General features: G+C 46.4%; 1 non-coding gene across 1 annotated transcript; it reads right to left on the reverse strand.

Moving 5' to 3' along the window:
- Positions 1-6,834: 6,834 nt before the first annotated feature.
- TRNAQ-CUG lies at positions 6,835-6,906 on the reverse strand. The gene has a single exon. It is a non-coding gene; the product is annotated as a tRNA-Gln (tRNA).
- Between the last annotated feature and the right edge of the window lie 348 nt (positions 6,907-7,254).

Genomic DNA, 7,254 nt, shown 5'->3' on the forward strand with positions numbered 1-7,254 from the left:
GGAGCCTCACCAGCAGGGAGTCGCACTTACTTTAAAACAAAAACAAAACAAAACAAAACATGGAGTTGTGACCTGAAGGAGAATAAGACAGCTACAGGTAGGACTTCTTACCCCAAGTTCCTTGCCATTCTCGGCCTTGGATTTACTTTACGAAAGAATCATGTTCACAGCTCCTATTTTTCGTTTGTAGACATGGAGAATTTCACACCCAGACTCCGCTGGCCAGAGCGGCCACCCCACCCGCACCCCCTGGGTTCATTGCCAGGCTCAGACATCAGCTCTGTCCCTTACTCCCTGTGATTTTGAGTGAGTTACTTAAAATCTCTGTAACAGCCTCTCATGCTTTAAAATGAGAGTGTCACTGTCTAATATGTTGCAACGTGCTCAGAAAAATCTTCAGCACAGAAGAACCTCTGTGTTATGTGCTGGATTTTTTTCCTTTGGCTAAACATCTCCATCAAGGCAAGCTGATTTTTGTTTTTATTGAGGCAAAGCAGACTCAGAAATATGCACAACTCTCCGCTCGCCAGCACAAGGCTCTATGGTTTTCCGCCCATCCACGCGCCAGTGAGAGCCAGATGGAGGTAGGTCATAACCAACACCCCAGGAGCTCCCACGTGCCCCCGGGCGTGGCTCACCAAGATGACCCCGCTGTTCTCCAAGGCCATCAGAAGTGTGCCGGTGAAAGGGGCACTAGAATTACTGGGAGGTTCAGGGCTCACTGAAGGACAAGTGGTCACAGAGTTGGGCTTATTAATGGCAATGGGAACCATAGGACTAGATGCCAGGTAGGCAGCACCGGAAGTCAGAGATCCGCAGTTACCATGACGACCAGCTGGGCTGGCCAGTCAGCCCAGCGCTCCACCAGCCGGGCTGTGGAGATAGTTAATAGACCACAGTGTCCGAAAGGGCAGACAGACAGTTGGTATGTGCGCTGCATAATCCATATAATCTTGGGATGCCTGGGTGGCTCAGTTGGTTAAGCATTTGACTCTTGATTTTGCTCAGTCCCTGATCTCAGGATTTGTGAGTTGAAGCTTTCTGTCCGGCTGGGCAAAGCCTGCTTGGGATTCTCTGTATCCCTCTCTCTCTCTGCCCTTCCCCTACTCTCTCTCTCTCAAAAAATAAATAAACTAAAACTAATCTATGAATTCTAAATAAGCAAGGGCGCATGGGAGGCCGAGAGCACTTTCCCAGTAGGAAGTGCTCTCAGTGTCAGTGCACGTTGACAAGTTCCTGGACCTAAGCCTGCCTATTTTTCTAAAAGCTTTATATGTATTTTTTAAATGTTTGTTTATTTTTGAGAGACAGAGAGAGCATGAGCAGGGGTAGAGCAGAGAGAGAGAAGGAGACACAGAATCTGAAGCAGGCTCCAGGCTCCGAGCTGTCAGCATAGAGCCCGATGCAGGGCTTGAACTCAGGAACCTTGAGATCGTGACCTGAGCCGAAGTCAATCACTTAACCAACTGAGCCACTCAGATGCCCCTGAAAGCTTTTTATTTTTAAAAGTGTATGTTGAGTCTTAGGATTTATGCTTTTGAGTTAATTGTGTGTATTTAGTGAAGTTAAAAATTCATCTGAGAGGTTTTCACCTGCAGGAAGTTGGAAACAAAAGCAAACTGTAGCCTCCCCCCCACCCCCCCAAGCAGCAAAGACAGAGTGGGAAGCTCGGCATCTGTCCTCGCCAGACCGCAGCAAGGTGCTCCCCTGCGCCCTGCCCGCTGCCCCCAACACAAGGAGCCTCAGAGGTGCAGAGTAGGAGGAGGGCCTTCTGTTGCTCCAGACTTCAGAAGCCCTTGCCTGTGCCCTGTCCGTAGAGCCCCTGTGGGGAGCCTACCACCCCACCCGGCGAGAATGGCGTGCCTACCACCCTCCCCACCCGGGTGACATCGGACGAGGCCGAGTGGAGGGACAAGATGTTTTCATTGCTCAGTGTTAGTGGAGGTCACGTGGGGAGCAGCGAGGAACTTTCCTCCCCCGCCAACTCAGGGGGGCACTTGAGGAAGCCTCACAAGGAGCCGGACTCCCTCTCCTGCACAGCAGGACAGAGCCTACACCTGGGGTAGCAACTGAGCCTGGATGGGGACCCTGAAGTTCTCCTGCTCCCTGCTCATAAGCAGGAGGCCTCTCCGTGCCCTGTCAGAGCGCTGTTGGACGTTAGAGGGAGTCAGCTTACACAGAAGGTTTAAATAAGACCCACAGTCTCGTAGCATAATATCCAAAATGTCTGGAATGAACTGGATGGCATTTGCCAAGAACCAGGATGATCTTAAACTGTATGAAAAAACACACTCCGCAGCTGCTGTGATGGGCAGGATACTGGTGTCTCGAACCGTCTGTGTCCGAACCCCGGGCGCTTGCAAATACGTCGCCTTACATGGCAAAAGGACGTGCAAATGTGATGGAAATGTGATCTCCATCTCCGTCTCGAGATGGAGAGATTGTCCTGGATTATCTGCGAAGGCCCAGTCTCATCAGTAACGTGCTTAAAAGTGGAGGAGGGCGGCAGAAGAGCAGGCCCCGGAGAAGGGGGAGGTGAGGCCTCCAGCCACGCTGACTTTGGAGACCAAGGAGGCCGCGGTCCGAGGGAGGCGGCGGCCTCAGAATGTGGAAACCGCTTTACGCTTTTAGCCGGCAAGTAACCCTGGTCTTACAACCACAGGGAACCGAGTTCTGACCCAGGTGAGCCCGGTAACAGATTCTTCCCTGGAGCCTCCAGAAAGAAACGCAGACCCACTGGCACCTTGATTTTAGCTTAGTGCATCAGGAGACCTATCAAGAGAGTGAAAAGGCAATGAGCAGATTTGGAGAAAATAGTCATAAATTATGTTTGCTAAGGGCTTAGTATCTAGGCTATATAAAGACTTCACATTACTCAACCCAGTTTGGTTTTGTTTTTAAACTTTTTTTTGATGTTTTATTTATTTTTTTGAGAGAGAGAGACAGACAGACAGACAGACAGGGTGAGCAGGGGAGGATCAGAGAGAGAGGGAGACACAGAATCAGAAGACAGGCTCCAGGCTCTGAGTTGTCAGCACAGAGCCTGACACAGGGCTTGAACCCAAGAACCATGAGATCATGACCTGAGCTGAAGTCGGACGCTTAACCGACTGAGCCCCCCAGGCGCCCCTCAACCCAGTTTTAAAAATAGGCAGAGTACTTGAATAGACATTTCTCCAAAATGACTTATAAATGGCTAAGAAGCACATGAGAAGATGCTCAACGTCATTGCTCATTAAAAGAATTGCAAATTAAAGTCTCAATTTGAAGGAATTACAGTGAGTGAAAAAAGTTCACCTTAAAGGGTTATATACTCTATGATTCCATTTATATAGCATTCTTTTTTGGGGGAGGATCAAGCCATTTCATTGAGGGGCTTTGGGGAAAGGCCGAAGGGGAGGACAAGGTGATCCTACGTCCTCACCCCGGCTAGAATCTTCCCAGCTACAGTGGCCAAAAGACTCTTAAATTCTTTAATGAGAACATAGAAATGAGAATCAACCCGTGGTTGTCAGGGATGGAGGGATGGGTGGGGATGGGAGGAAAGTAGCAGGTGTGGCTGTGAAAGGGAGGCGATGATGGGAGTATTTTATCTTCACTATATTTACATCAATATCCTTCTGTTACGTTGTAGGGTAATTTGCAAGATGTCACCCTCGGAGGAAACTGGGTAAAGGACACAGGAGATCTCTCTGTACTATTTCTTAGAAGTGCATTTGAATTTCCCGTTGTCTCAAGGTAAAAAATATAACTTAAATATACCAGTTCTATTCTTATTATGGTTTCCCTTAAAGTCTTAATATGCAAACTTAACAAATCTAAGTGTAATCAACATCAGACATAACAAAACTTGATTTTAGCCTTAAATTCAACACTTTGCTGATTGGTTTTGCTCCATCCTTTCCCTTTATTAAGCTAAAGAGCCAGGTGCCTGTTTCCACATCGTTTTTGGCATTCTTGGACCTAAGTTTACAGTCACGAGATTGTATTGTTTACCATCGTATCTAATCAGGGTCAGACTACTGGTGATGCTCTCCAGGTGTACTGCTACTCTCTAAATAGTTATTCTTTTAACACTTATTTTTGAGAGAGAGGCACAGAGTGTGAGCGGGGGAGGGGCAGAGAGAGAGGGAGACACAGAATCAGAAGCAGGACCAAGGCTCCGAGCTGTCAGCATAGAGCCTGATGTGGGGCTCGAACCCACAAACTGTGAGATCCTGACCTGAGCCGAAGTTGGCCACCCAAGTGACTGAGCCCCCCAGGCGCCCCTGGAAAGTTATTTTGAAACAAGAATAATAATTGTATCTATTAAGCATGGAATGGAAATCTCCTTACATGCTTTATATATTAAAATGCCATCAGTTAGTTGAAATTGAATGGATTTTCACTATCTGGGGTAAAAGGCTTCAATAATTAATAATTTGTGAAAATGGCTAATTTTGTTTAAGCAATATTAATAATTAATAAAAACTGAATTAATATAAAAAGATAATATAAATATTCAGCGTTCTTTAGCAATAAGAACGTCTCACGAAGTGCCGGGGGCTCAGTCAGTTGAACAACTGACTCTTGATTTGGGCTCAGGTCGTGATCTCACAGTTATGAGACTGAGCCCCACTTTGGGCTCTGTGCTGGGCATGGGACCTGCTTGAGATTCTCTCTCCCTCTCTCTCTTTTCTTCTCTCTGCCCCTCTCCCCTACTCATACTCACTCTCCTTCTCAAAATAAATAGATAAACAATATTAAAACAGAACATCTCATATTTTTATTCCCCAAAACTGTTTATAACTATTTGCATTAAAATGAGGAGCAATAAAGATGTGATTACATCTTAATTTTTCATTTCTAGAACTTTTAAAAAAAGCTTTAAAAATGACATTCTATTTTGGATTTGAGTCTTTATTTTTTTAAAAATGTTTTACTTATTTTTGAGAGAGAGAGAGAGAGAGAGAGAGAGCGTGAGCGGGGGAGGGTCAGAGAGAGAGGGAGACACAGAATCTGAACACAGGCTCCAGGCTCTGAGCTAACTGTCAGCAAAGACAGAGCCCGACGCAGGGCTCAAACCCACGAACTGTGAGATCGTGACCTGAGCCGAAGCTGGACGCTCAACCCACCCAGGCGCCCCTGGCTTTGAGTCTTTAATGAAAAAGTTCGGTTTGAGAATTCTTTCCATCTGCTCATGATAATTTCTTTTTTTAATTTTGTATGTTTTTTAAAATTTATTTTTGAGAGACAGAGCAAGCAGGGGAGGGTGAGAGAGAGAGAGATAAGTACAGAATCTGAAGCAGGCTCCAGGCTCTGAGCTGTCAGAACCCAATGTGGGGCTCAAACCCACAAACTGTGAGATCATGACCTGAGCCGAAGTCAGACACTCAACCAACTGAGCCACCCAGGCGCCCCTCATGATAATTTAAAAGTAGAATGTTTATTTTGCTGTATTCAACATTCACAAGGAAGAGAAACTCTAAAATTATGATACATCTTCGTTTATTCAAATAGAATAAAGTCTGTGAAGGAAAGGAGAAATGGTGAGAAACAAATGGGACCCATCTAAGTTATGAGAGGTCATTTCTGGGGGGCCCAACTGTCCAGTACAGTGAAGAAAATTCAGCAAATGGCAGTGAAGCACAAAAATATCAACATTCTAAATATTTAATTGACTATTAAAATAGTCTTGACTATTAAAATACTTACAGCATAGTTATAATACACCAGCATATTCACTTGTTACATGCTGCAGTAAAGTATTATGCTGTGGGGCTCTGGGGGCTCAGTGGGTTTAGCTTCGGCTCAGGTCATGATTTCGTGGTTCATAGGCTGAAGCCCCTCATCAGGCTCTGTGCTGACAACTCAGAGCCTGGAGCTGCTTCAGATTCTGTGTCTCGCCCCTCCCCAGCTCGCTCTCTCACTCTCTAAATAAACAAACAAATAAATAAATAAATAAAACAAACTTTTAAAAAGGGCATATGAAAGGCTTCTACCCCCTAGCAAATGTTAAATAAAAAATATATGTATACAATCTTTAGAAATACAATAGATGAACTAAAAGTAAGGAAAGCACTTTGGAATTACTTCTTGGGGGTCTCAGTAACTCCCTTGTCTTGCCTGAAGCTGTGGCATATGCAGACATTCACCAGAAAATGAACTAACTTGCAATCCGAACATTCGGTTTTAGAAAAATAAAATGACCACAGAGCTAGCAGCCTAGGCTACAGTGTGAAAGGTCAATGATTTCGTGGAACATAATTCATCACAGAGAGCAGTTCTGTGCGGTGGGTCAGTGTCACAGGAGTGACCAAAGGAACACTGCGGAAACACTTAGAAAATGTATCTGGGTCATTTGCTCTGTCCACAGTGCTCCCAGTTCACATGGGCATCCAGTGGTGTTCACATACCTCAGACAGTTCAAGAAATTCTTTATTTAAAGCATGAATAGATTTTCATAAATCTTGTTTCCCCGTGGAAAATGAAACACCTCTAAATGCTACTCATTGTGCCTACTAGACATTCTGACGTCTCATTCTCTCTAGGCAGCATTCAAAAGAATCTTTTTTCTCCCTCAATTCTGTCTCATCCTTTTGCTTTTGCACCAAGTGAGCTCACTACATTTTATAAAACAATAAATCAGGAAAAGTTCAACTCAACTCAGAGTTGTAAGTGTCACAGACTCTCCGTTAGGTGGGAGAGGAATCGTCTGAACAATACGGCAGAGGCTCCGTGGGGTCCACACGCAGTCCGTGTAACTTCCCTTCTAGGGCGCACTCCGGGTTTCACGTGAACCGGAGGCTTCCTGACCATCGTTCCTAAAAGGGAAACCTTAAAGAAAAGGACCGAAGGTTCCACCGAGATTTGAACTCGGATCGCTGGATTCAGAGTCCAGAGTGCTAACCATTACACCATGGAACCCCACAGTTGCTACCACTGACAGCTTCCCTTCCTGACGGGATGCATCCCCATTTCTGCACTCCTGTTCCCTGGAAAAGCTGACCTTGAGTCGGGCAGGTGTCAACTTGCCTCCGTGACACACGGGCCTTTTCTCGCGCGCACAGGGCTCTTCGTGCAAAGTCCCAAAGCAAATAGGTTTCTAGGGGCAGATGAGACAGGTCCTGCTTTGGGGCGCCCTCTGCCCTTTCTGCAGTTCGCACCCCGGCCCCCCGCACCCCCCCGCCCATCCGGGCCCGGCCGCCCCCGCCCGGCTGCCCAGACACAGGTGCAGCGACTCCCCCTGCCGGCGCCCGGGGCTCCCCCTGCCCG

Source organism: Suricata suricatta, chromosome 7, assembly GCF_006229205.1.
Source record: "Suricata suricatta isolate VVHF042 chromosome 7, meerkat_22Aug2017_6uvM2_HiC, whole genome shotgun sequence".
Classification (NCBI taxonomy): Eukaryota; Metazoa; Chordata; class Mammalia; order Carnivora; family Herpestidae; genus Suricata; species Suricata suricatta.